Source organism: Hyla sarda, chromosome 6 (genome assembly GCF_029499605.1).
Source record: "Hyla sarda isolate aHylSar1 chromosome 6, aHylSar1.hap1, whole genome shotgun sequence".
In the NCBI taxonomy this organism is placed as follows: domain Eukaryota; kingdom Metazoa; phylum Chordata; class Amphibia; order Anura; family Hylidae; genus Hyla; species Hyla sarda.
In genome coordinates, this window is record NC_079194.1 from 219,383,214 (window position 1) to 219,395,898 (window position 12,685).

Consider the following 12,685-nt stretch of genomic DNA (forward strand, 5'->3'; position numbering starts at 1 on the left):
TAGCGGTCTCCAAACTGTTCTTCCCCAGTTGTTGAATAACTACAACTCCTAGTATGCCTTTTGTTTGTCAGTTCATGCATGGAGTTGTAATTTTGCAACAGCTGTTAGCACACTGGTTGGGAAACAATGAGCTAGAGTCTGTTTCCTAACTCAGTGATTCCAACCAGTGTGCCTCCAGCTGTTGCAAAACTACAACTCCCAACATGTACGGTCTGCCTGTGCATTCTGGGAGTTGTAGTTTTGCAACAGCTGAAGGTTTGGGGTTCAGGGTACATTCACACGGGCGGGTTTACAGTGGGTTCCCTTCTACATGTTTGAGCTGCGGCAAATTTTCCGCCGCAGCTCAAACTCCCAGCGGAAAACTCACTGCGAACCCCTGCCTGTGTGAATGTACCCTAAAAACACTACACTAATACAAAATAAAAAGTAAAAACCCTGCATACACACCCTTACCCCCCCCCCCCCCCAAATAAAAATATAAAAATGAAAAAGGTCTCATTCGGCACTGTTTCCAAAACAGAGCCTCCAGCTGTTGCAAAACAACAGCTCCCAGTATTGTCGGACAGCCATTGACTGTCCTGGCAGGCTGGGAGTTTTGCAACAGCTGGAGGCACCCTGTTTGGGAAACACTGCCATAGCGTTTTGGTGGAGACAAGCGCCATCCTTGTATCTGGGTCCCCTCTATTGCAAATTCCTAATTTAGGCCTCAAATGCGCATGGCACTCTCTCACTTCAGAGCCCTGTCCTATTTCAAGGCAACAGTTTAGGGCCACATATGGGGTATCTCTATACTCAGGAGAAATTGCAGTACAAATTTGGGGGATTTTTCTCTTTTTACCTCATATGAAAAGGAAAAGTTAGGGGCTACACCAGCATGTTAGTGTAAAAAACAAAAAAAAATTTACACTAACTGAGTGTTGTCCCAGACTTTTCATTTTCACAAGAGGTAAAAGGAGAAAAAGACCCCCAAGATTTCTAACGCAATTTCTTCCGAGTACGGAAATATCCCATATATGGATGCAAAATGCTCTTCGGACACACAACAGGGCTCAGGAGTTAGAGCGCACTATGTACATTTTGAGGCTTAAATTGGTGATTTGCACAGAGGTGGCTGATAGTTACAGCAGTTTTTTTTCCGCAAAAAACACCCACATGTGACCCCATTTTGTAAACTACACCCCTCAAGGAATGTAACAAGTGGGGGGGGGGGGGGGGGTACAGTGATACTTACCACCCCACAGGTCTTTGACGAATTTGTGTTAAAGTTGGACATGAAAATTAAAAATTTGTTTTTTTCCCCCTGAAATGCTGGTGTTTCCCCAAATTTTTCGTTTTCACAGGGAGTAATAGTAGAAAAAGCCCCCCAAAATGTGTAACCCCAATTCTTCTGAGTATGGAAATACCCCATATGTGGATGTAAAGTGCTCTGCAGACGAACTACAATGCTCAGAAGAGAAGGAGCGCCATTGGGCTTTTGGAGAGAGAATTAGGCTGAAATTTAAGGCCATGTGCATTTACAAAGCCCCCATGCTGACAGAACAGTGGACCCCCCCCCCACATGTGACCCCATTTTGGAAACTACACCCCTCACAGAATGTAATAAGGGGTGCAGTGAGTATTTACACCCCACAGGTGTCTGACAGATTTTTTGAACAGTCGTCCGTAAAAATGAAAAATTTAATTTTTCATTTGCACAGCCTGTTGTTCCAAAGATCTGTCAGACACCTGTGGGGTGTAAATACTCACTGCACCCCTTATTCAATTCTGTGAGTGGTGTAGGTTCCAAAATGCGGTCACATGTGGTGGGTCCACTGTTCAGGCACCATGGGGGCTTTGTAAACGCACATGGCCGCTGACTTCCATTCCAACCAAATTCTCTCTCCAAAAGCCCAATGGCGCTCCTTCTCTTCTGAGCATTGTAGTTTGTCTGCAGAGCACTTTACATCCACATGTGGGGTATTTCCATACTCAGAAGAAATGGGGTTACAAATTTTTGGGGGCTTTTTCTCCTATTACTCCTTGTGAAAATGAAAAATTTGGGGTAACACCAGCATTTTGAAATATTTTTTTTTTTATTTTTACGTCCCACTTTAACGAAAGTTCTAAAATCACCTGTGGGGTATGAAGCCTCACTGTACCCCTTGTTACGAGGTGTAGTTTCCAAAATAGTGTGCCATGTGTTTTTTTACTGTTCTGGCATCATGGGGGCTTCCTAAATGCGACATGCCCCCCAAAAACCATTTCAACAAAATTCGCTCTCCAAAATCCCATTTTCGCTCCTTCCCTTCTTAGCCCTCTAGTGCACCCACAGAGCACTTTACACCCACATATCAGGTATTTCCTTACTCGAGAGAAATTTTAGTGTTAAAAATCCAATTTTTTCTTTTCACGTATCACTTTAACGAAAGTTCGTCAATGACCTGTGGGGTGTAATGACTCAATTTACCCCTTGTTACATTCCTTGAGGGGTGTAATTTGCAGAATAGTGTGCCATGTGCACTTTACATCCACATATGAGGTATTTCTTTACTCGAGAGAAAATGAATTACAAGTTTTGGGGGGCCTTTTTACCTTTTACCCCTTGTAAAAACGAAAAAAAAAAATGGGGCTACAATAACATTGTCACGATTCGGCTTACAGGTTGTGGATCCACTGTGTCAGCGAGGGATTGGCGTGGACCGTGCTGGTGGACCGGTTCTAAGAGGCTACTGGTGTTCACCAGAGCCCGCCGCAAAGCGGGATGGTCTTGCTGCGGCAGTAGCAACCAGGTCGTATCCACTAGCAACGGCTCAACCTCGCTGACTGCTGAGAAGGCGTGGGACAGAAGGACTAGGCAGAGGCAAGGTCAGACGTAGCAGAAGGTCGGGGCAGGCGGCTAGGTTCGTAGTCAATATGGATAGCAGGAGATCAGGTAACACAGGCTTGGACAACACTAAACGCTTTCACTGGCACAAGGCAACAAGATCCGGCAAGGGAGTGCAGGGGAAGTGAGTAGATATAGCCAGGGAGCAGGTGGAAGCTAATTAAGCTAATTGGGCCAGGCACCAATCATTGGTGCACTGGCCCTTTAAGTCTCAGAGAGCTGGCGCGCGCGCGCCCTAGAGAGCGGAGCCGCGCGCGCCAGCATATGACAGCCGGGGACCGGGACGGGTAAGTGACTTGGGATGCGATTCGCAAGCGGGCGCGTCCCACTATGCGAATCGCATCCCCGCCGGCAATGTCAGTGCAGCGCTCCCTCTGGGGAGGGAGGGCAGAGGGTGAAGCTTTGCACGGGGCAGTGTGTCACCAGGACGGGGGCCATGAGGGGGCAAGGTACAGTCCTGATAAGCCTTGGGGAGACCAGGTGTAGGAGGAGGCACTGAGGCTTGCCTGACGGGACTGGGAGGGGGGGAGAGGCATTTCTTATGGCAAGCAGAGTCCCAGTTCTTGATCTCCCCGGTGGTCCAGTCAAGGGTGGGAGAATGAAGCTGGAGCCATGGCAGACCGAGGAGGACCTCAGAGGTGCAGTTGGGAAGAACGAAAAATTCAATCATTTCGTGATGGGGTCCAATGCACATTAAGAGGGGTTTTGTGCGGTAACGCACGGTGCAATCCAATCTAACTCCGTTGACCGCGGAAATGTAGAGCGGCTTGACGAGACGGGTCACCGGGATGCAGAATTTATTCACCAAAGACTCCAAAATAAAATTCCCAGAGGCACCAGAGTCCAAGCAGGCCACGGCTGAGAGGGAGGAGTTGGCAGAAGGAGAAATCCGCACGGGCACCGTGAGACGTGGAGAAGCAGACTTTGAACCAAGAGACGCCACACCCACGTGAGCTGGGTGCGTGCGTGCGTTTCCTAGACGTGGAGGACGAATAGGGCAATCCACCAAGAAATGCTCGGTACTGGCACAGTACAGACAAAGATTTTCTTCCCTACGGTGATTCCTCTCTTCCTGGGTCAGGCGAGACCGATCCACTTGCATGGCCTCCTCGGCGGGAGGCCCAGGGGTAGATTGCAAAGGATACTGTGGGAGAGGTGCCCAGAGATCTAAGTCTTTTTCCTGGCGGAGCTCCTGATGTCTCTCAGAAAAACGCATGTCAATGCGGGTGGCCAAATGGATAAGTTCTTGCAGGTTGGCAGGAATCTCTCGTGCGGCCAGCACATCCTTGATGTTACTGGATAGGCCTTTTTTAAAGGTCGCGCAGAGGGCCTCGTTATTCCAAGATAATTCACAAGCAAGAGTACGAAATTGGATGGCATACTCGCCTACTGAAGAATTACCCTGGACCAGGTTCAGCAGGGCAGTCTCGGCAGAAGAAGCTCGGGCTGGTTCCTCGAAGACACTACGGACTTCAGCGAAGAAGGACTGGACTGTGGCAGGATCATTGCGGTCCCAGAGCGGTGTGGCCCAAGACAAGGCCTTTCCTGAAAGAAGGCTCACTACGAACGCCACCTTAGACCGTTCTGTAGGAAAGAAGTCCGACAACATCTCCATATGCAGGGAACATTGAGACAAAAATCCACGGCAGAGTCTAGAGTCCCCATCAAATTTGTCCGGCAGGGACAAGCGGAGGCTAGGAGCGGCCACTCGCTGCGGATTAGGTGCAGGAGCTGGTGGAGGAGATGGTTGCTGCTGTAGCAGAGGCAGAAGTTGCTGTAACGTGGCGGTCAATCGCGACAGCTGCTGTCCTTGTTGAGCAATTTGCTGCGATTGCTGAGCGACCACCGTGGTAAGGTCAGCGAGACTTGGCAGCGGCACCTCAGCGGGATCCATGGCCGGATCTACTGTCACGATTCGGCTTACAGGTTGTGGATCCACTGTGTCAGCGAGGGATTGGCGTGGACCGTGCTGGTGGACCGGTTCTAAGAGGCTACTGGTGTTCACCAGAGCCCGCCGCAAAGCGGGATGGTCTTGCTGCGGCAGTAGCAACCAGGTCGTATCCACTAGCAACGGCTCAACCTCGCTGACTGCTGAGAAGGCGTGGGACAGAAGGACTAGGCAGAGGCAAGGTGAGACGTAGCAGAAGGTCGGGGCAGGCGGCAAGGTTCGTAGTCAATATGGATAGCAGGAGATCAGGTAACACAGGCTTGGACAACACTAAACGCTTTCACTGGCACAAGGCAACAAGATCCGGCAAGGGAGTGCAGGGGAAGTGAGTAGATATAGCCAGGGAGCAGGTGGAAGCCAATTGGGCCAGGCACCAATCATTGGTGCACTGGCCCTTTAAGTCTCAGAGAGCTGGCGCGCGCGCGCCCTAGAGAGTGGAGCCGCGCGCGCCAGCACATGACAGCCGGGGACCGGGACGGGTAAGTGACTTGGGATGCGATTCGCGAGCGGGCGCGTCCCGCTATGCGAATCGCATCCCCGCCGGCAATGTCAGTGCAGCGCTCCCGGTCAGCGGGTCTGACTGGGGCGCTGCAGGGAGAGAGACGCCGTGAGCGCTCCGGGGAGGAGCAGGGACCCGGAGCGCTCGGCGTAACAAACATGTTCGTATAAAAAATTTTGATTTTGATTTTACTCCTCCATTTTGCTGCTATTCCTGGGAAACACCTAAGGGGTTAACAAACTTTTTGAATGTCATTTTGAATACTTTGAGGGGTGTAGTTTTCATAATGGGGTCCATTATAGGGGATTTCCAACATAAAGACCCTCAAATTCACTTCTAAACTTAACTGGTCCCTGAAAAATTCAGATTTTCAAATTTTCATGGAATATACTTTGAAACCCTCTAATGTCTTCAAAAAGTAAAAACATGTCAACTTTATTATGCCAACATAAAATTAACATATTGTATATGTGAATCAATATGTAATTTATGTGACATGTCCCTTTTTCCTTACAAGCAGAGAGCTTCAAAGTTAGAAAAATGCAAGATTTTAAAGTGTCGGGGGGGGGGGGGGGGGGGCAGCCTTAGCCAATCATAGCTCATCTCACATTGAATTGCTCTGGGCTGTGTGTAGCAGAGTGAGGGAGGAAGTTCTCCCCTGTATGGAGATGATGTCACGCCTGCTGGGTAACGCCCCTTCCCAGTTTGTGAATCTGACTGAGCATAAAATACAGAGCAATATTAAGGTAGAAAACAATAATAATAAAGGCAGGGGGTGGTTTATCATGATGGGGGCAGTAAACTGGGAGGATTATAAAATGTATTTAGATCATGATACGTACTCTTTAAGTGTTTAAGCAGAGTTGGTATGGGCCGGTAATAGTTTCTTGTTATACCACAATTTAGTTTTTATTGTTGTTTTGTACTTAAAGGATATTCTAGGAGTTATAATATGCTTCTATTACCTCCATGCGTCGCTTTATGTTTTCATGCAGAGGACCTAAACCCAGAAATGCAGTACTGCAGGTCTTTTTATTTTATTTTACAGTTGATTTTAAACCTTTTCCAGCATTTTTTACAGTCAGAGACAGCATGCCATAAGTCACATGGTCTCCGGGGGAGTGTGGCTATGCTGCAGTTTGTGGGTGGATATAAGGGTGGAAGAGATTTACTAAGTATTGCTATCCATCCAGAGCAGCACAGCCATGCCTCCTGGAAACCATAGTAAATTAAAAGGCTAGTACTAGAGCACTTTCGGGTGTGGGTCCTGTGCATGAAAACAGGACAGTGCAGCGCTGGAAGGTTAAAAGAAGCATAGTACTATAACTTGGCATCATGGGCTCAAACGCTAAAGACAATCAAATCCTTGAATACTTTACACTCTGATAAAGGCAGCAGTGGTTTCAGCACCTTTCCATTGTTAAGTCCTGGACACTATTCACACACTGCATTAATTCACACACAGATCAATCTCCAAACTAACAGTCCCGTAATGAACCAGTAGGTAGTGCTGCTACATTGTGCTAGTATAATGTAACTATTACTTGAAAGAGGTAAAGACGGATCACTGACTGGTAGTTCTTGACGCAAGATAAACTTTATTCTTTATGCAGGTACACTGTGCATGGGGGAGTGGACTGCCTGGAACGAATTCGGGCAACGGACCTTAACGTGCTTCTGCACTTCCTCAGGCCCAAGATTACAACATATAGGTCAATGAGGCCTCAATGATTAAGAAAGCAGTGGTCCCTTATCTCTCCGGTGAATAGAGAGGTGGTCTACCATGCATGCTGCCATTCCATTCTCTGTCCAAGGGACTGACGAAGGTAGCAAACTACAGTACCTTGGCAGTCTGATAGCGAGTTGCTGCAGTTTCCTGATGCTGTTCTCTGTATCAGTGGATCCTCACGGTTCTCAGGTTTCAGATCCTCAGGTTTCTTCCAAATGTTTTGATACATAATGAGGGACATTTATCAATGTTTGCTTATGTATTCTTTTTTTTTACTAATTTTTTCTTTACTTTTTTTTGCTTATGTGTGACTTATTTATCAACTGGTTTCAGCCTGTTGATCATTTTCTTTCACGGAAGCAATTTTTCCTTTTTTACTTTGGTAGTAGCCTTTTCTGCTCCATGTTTGAGCTGGAGTAAATTTAGTCAATTTTTAACCTTGTTGCGACTTTTTTTTTGCGCAGTTGCGACTGTCGCAGTTGATAAATACCTGACTAAAGCAAATCCATTTTGAAAAATTTACTACGTAAGCAAGTTTGAATTTTCTTGCGTTTCTTGTTCTTCATGCAAATTGTCACACGAAAACACACGTAGTCGCAGTTGCGACAATTTTGCAACAATTATAGTAAAGAAAACCTGACTAAACCCGTTGATAAATGTCCATCAATATGAATTGTATGTAAATAACCTTGTACATGAAATTTAAAGAGGGGAGGTGACGAAATTTGGCGTAAGTGGGGCCTGCAAGCTCAGCAATGTATGAGCAACATTTTGTTACATAATTCACCCTCACTAGTGAGCATTAAATGCAGGATATATAAAGATGGTCATTGTGAAAACTTGCTTGTAAAATATTGCTAAATCTGTCTCTGACTTTAACAAGCAATAAAGCAATAAACACAGAGAGAATAATTTGTTACTAGGGAAATTTCTGGGCATAGATGGATGAAAGGGGAAGGTTCAACTTTAGTGAATTTACAAGAATCTATGTACCTATCTTTAGGCAATGACCTAAATAGTAATTCCCCAATAAATGACCATGACCTAAATCACTTCTCTTAGCAGCATACATGTTCTGATAATAACATACAAACAGAAACCTGTCAGACTATAGCCATATGTAGTGGTATTATGGATCCGTACCCTTCACCCTGAGTTTTATTATTTAAAGGGGTTATCCCAAGATCAAAAGCTATCCCATATCTACAGGATAGGTATAACTAGCTGATCGGTGGGCAATGCCCCATAAGGAATGAATGAATACCAGCCATGCATGCTTGTTGCCCCTTCATTCATTTGGGGGACAACTGACCACCATTCTCAAGATCAGTGTGGGTCCCAGTGGTTGGACCCCCACTGATCACCTAGTTATGTCCTATCCTGTGGACAACTTTTAATCTTGGAATAAACCCTTTAAGGGTTGTCCTTCTACAGTATATCAGTCGGCCATTCACTCTGTACCACGTTCTTGTCTTTTAACCCTTATCATATGTACAGCACCCTGGAACCAAGGGCACTACTTAGAAAATAAATAAAATTAATAATGTACTGTATAAAATGTTCCTGCAATTGAAAAACTTAGTGAAACTGCCCTGGTTAAACAGGAACTTTAAAAAGGGTGTCACCAAGAAAAACACCACAAGGTAGGTAGACCCGGACTTTATGCTATTAAGATGCAGGGTTGGCACATAGCACAACGCTGCAGGAAAAAGTGACACTGATACAGCAATAACATTGTACTTTGCACTTGAAATGTCTCCATTACTCCATGGACATGTGTGATGCTTCATCTACATGATGTCATGTGGCTGTATCCCCTCAGCATTAGGCCACCTTCATGTTTTCCAATATATAAAAATGATATCTTGTGGATGCCGTTGTAATGACAAACGACCAGGGGCCGGGGAGCACCTAGGATTGACATAACAAGCTTTTCAGTCAATTGATCCAATACAATTGTCGTTCTTTTTGCTGTTTAATTCTTTGAAAAGGAATTTGTCTTTAGACATTTCACAGAATTCCCATAAATTGCTAGCAATCTGGAACAGTAAATAACAGACCCGCTCACACCCCATCAATGCTACTCCTCCAGTTTTTCCAGTAAATACAGCTCTATAATATTTTGTAGCAATAATTTAGATGGCGAGGACTAACAAAATCAAGGACAAGTGAGGGAATAGCACACTGAGGGTGGAGGAAGGTGTGGAGCAGATTGCTTCTTTCACTTGTAAAAAGTCTTCTGAAAAACAAAAAGGCAATCTGATCGGTAGCTATGGGCAACTGCACTGCTTTTCTTCTACACATATTTCCATAAATCTCCCGATATCTCTGTATGTATTTCATGGGTGGCCTGTAAAGATTGTTCTTCTGGAAAAGGGAACCTATCATAATTTTCACAAACTGCAAACAGGAACATTCTATGCAGCAGTATATAGAAGTACACTATATGAGCTGTATGTTTTACAGCAGTATGTTCTAGGGGTAGTATGTAATATTGCATAATGTTATACTAGCAGTATGTTATCTTTCAGTATGTCAGAGTGGCAGTTTACTATCTTTCAGTATGTTATAGTGGCAGTATAATAACTAGCAGTATATAACACTATGTGAGGAACACTATGTTATACAGCAGTTTGAAAAGAAAGTTCCATGGGCACTCAAACAGAACAAATAATATCCTTTATTGTAACATCATGGCAAGTACATAAAATCACAGGAGTAACACAGGTGCCATGGAACTTTATTTATATAGTTGGACTATTATTGAATTGAATCATAATGAATTGAATTGAAACAAAATTATTAACAGACATGAGTATAAAAACAGAGAACTACCAGTTCAAGTTGTGTAACTCAATAAACAGAACTAAGTTAACAGGGTAGGGTATATGTGTGCTGCCTATGGACTCGAGGAAAGCAAAACATTGAGAATTAATTTTAAAGGGGAACTCCGGTGGATTATTATTTTTTTTTTCAAATCAACTGGTGTGGGAGAACTATACTGCCAACCTAATGTGGGGAAACTATACTGCCTACCTAATATGGGATAACTACAACCTAATTTGGGGGCAACTATACTGCCAGCCTAATGTGGGGGAACTACAACCTAATGTGGGGGAACTATACTGCCAACCTAATCTGGGGGAACACAACCTAATGTGGGGGGGATCTATACTGCCAACCTAATGTGGGGGGAACTATGCTGCCTACCTAATGTGGGGGGGGGGGAACTGTGCTGCATACTTAAAGGGGTAGTCCACTAATAAAATATATAAGTGTGCATAGGAATTTGTTCATTTGTTGTTGTTGTTTTTATTTTTTTATAACTATAGTCTGGCCCTCCAACGGTCTGAGGGACAGTGAACTGGCCCCCTGTTTAAAAAGTTTGAGGACCCCTGCCGTAGGGCTTACCTCTGCTTCCCTGGTGTCCGTGGCTCTGTCATTGATAGAGCCTGGCTGGACTAGGCTCTATCAATGGATTGCAGAGCACACAGATCAATGGAGTTCAATAGAACTCTATTGATCTGTATGAGGAATATAATGATTCCTCCTAAAAGTATAATAAACTGTAAAACAAAAAAACTAAAAAAAGTTTTAATAAAAGTTTAAAAGACACACATTAATCCCTTCCATGTTAAAAGTTCAAATCACCCCCTTTTCCTATATAAAACATGTAAACTTAATAAAAATTAACATACTTAGTATCACTGCATGCATAATTGTAAGAACTATTAAAATATAACATTATGTATCCCATACGATAAATGACGTAAATGTGAAAAAAAATTCCAAACCACAGAATTGCGATTTTTATAATACCCCAGAAAAAAAAGTTAAAAATCGATTAAAAAGTCAGATCAATACCAAAATGGTACCGATACAAAAAACTGATAATGGCGCCAAAAATTAGTCCTCATAATGCCTGGTATGGGGTCAAATAATGGCAATTAAAAAAAATTTAAAATGTTCCGATTTTTTTTTTCAATTAGTAAAACATAACGAAAACTATACAAATCTGGTATTGCTGTAATCAGGCCGGCCTAAAGTATCAAAACAACCAAATTTGCTAAATTATCTTTTACTATTTAAATTTCACTTCACAGATTATATATATTTTTGGTTCAGAGAATATGTTATCGAAAAATTTAAAGGTATCATTATAGTAGGTAGTTATGGCTATTATAGGGCGAGGAGGAAAAAAAATGAGAGTGTAAAAGTGAAAATTGGTCCTGACAAGTAGATTGTCATGAAGGACAAGTAGATTTTGCTCCGTTTTAGTCCTGTGGACAAGTAGTTTTTTATTAAATTTCCACACCCCTGAGCTCTAAAGAAATCTTTTTCCACATTTTATAATAGACCTGAGATCAGAATGACCTTTCTCTTTTAATCTTGTTCTTTCAAAAACCAAGCCATCAGATGGAGTTTGTGTAGATGTAGATGGTAGAATCCCTGCAGTAGAAGCAAATCCTGCTGATGAAGCAGTTTCCATAATTCTCCTCTCAAACTATTCAACAATATTGAAAACCAAGCCCTGCGGGTCCAGAATGGAGTTAGCAGCATGACCTTGGGAATCTTGCATATATTCTTGGTCAGAATTTTCAGTATCAATGGAATTGGAGGAAAGATGTAGATGAGCTACACTCTCCAGGGCAAAGTGTAGACATCTAGAATATTCGGATGGTCTAACTTTGTCAGGGAGCAATATCTTTTGACTTGACAATTTTCTCTTGCGGCCATAACATCCCATTGAGGATAACCCCATTTCTAAATTAACAACTGGAAATATTTTAGATTAAGAGACTATTCCCCAGGACTTAGGACTCTTTGGTCCTAGGTCCACCAAAGAAGACATTACTGTTGTCTCTGCCCAAGACATAATCTTTTTGCATTCCTCCAGCAGAACCAGGTATTTTGTATCCCTTGCTTGTTTATATAAAATACTGCAACTGCGTTGTCTGACTGAATAAAAAAAGATCTTTTCTTTATGAATGGTTCAAAATGGAACAAAGCCAGATGAAAAACTACTAGCTCCCGCAGATTTGTTGAACTTTGGTAGAATTTCTTGCCCAGTTGCGATGGATCCATTGGTCTTAGAGATGAGCTCTCCTGCCTGTACCTGAGGTGTCTATAGTTCTTCCCCTGAAGAAGATTGTTGTTTGACAACCACCAGAGAAGATTTCTGTTGGCGGCTGGCAACTGAAGAGGAGCGTACAGCAATTGTATGTCTCCGTTGCATTGTCTTAAACTTTCTGCTTGCAGATCTCTTATGGGCCTTGGCCAAGGAACGGCCTCTATGGCAGCAGTGAAGAGTTATAGAGTGCTCTGGACTAAGTGAATAGTCACTTTAGGACCTTGATATAGATGGCAAATCTGACACTTGATCTTCAATGCCTTTTCTTGACAAATAAAAATCTTTAAACCTACAGTGTTTATAACTAATGCCAGGAACTGGATAAGGAAGACAGTTCTAATTTTTTTCAGGTTGACAAGAAATCAATTCCATGGAATCAATTCCATGGCCATATGAAGATGAGCCCGCAGAAGAGGTACCTACTTCAGCAACCAGCTGTCTAGGCATGGTATCACTTTTATGCCTTGAAGCTTCAAAGCAGCCATTAACACAATCACAGTCTTGGTAAACATGGG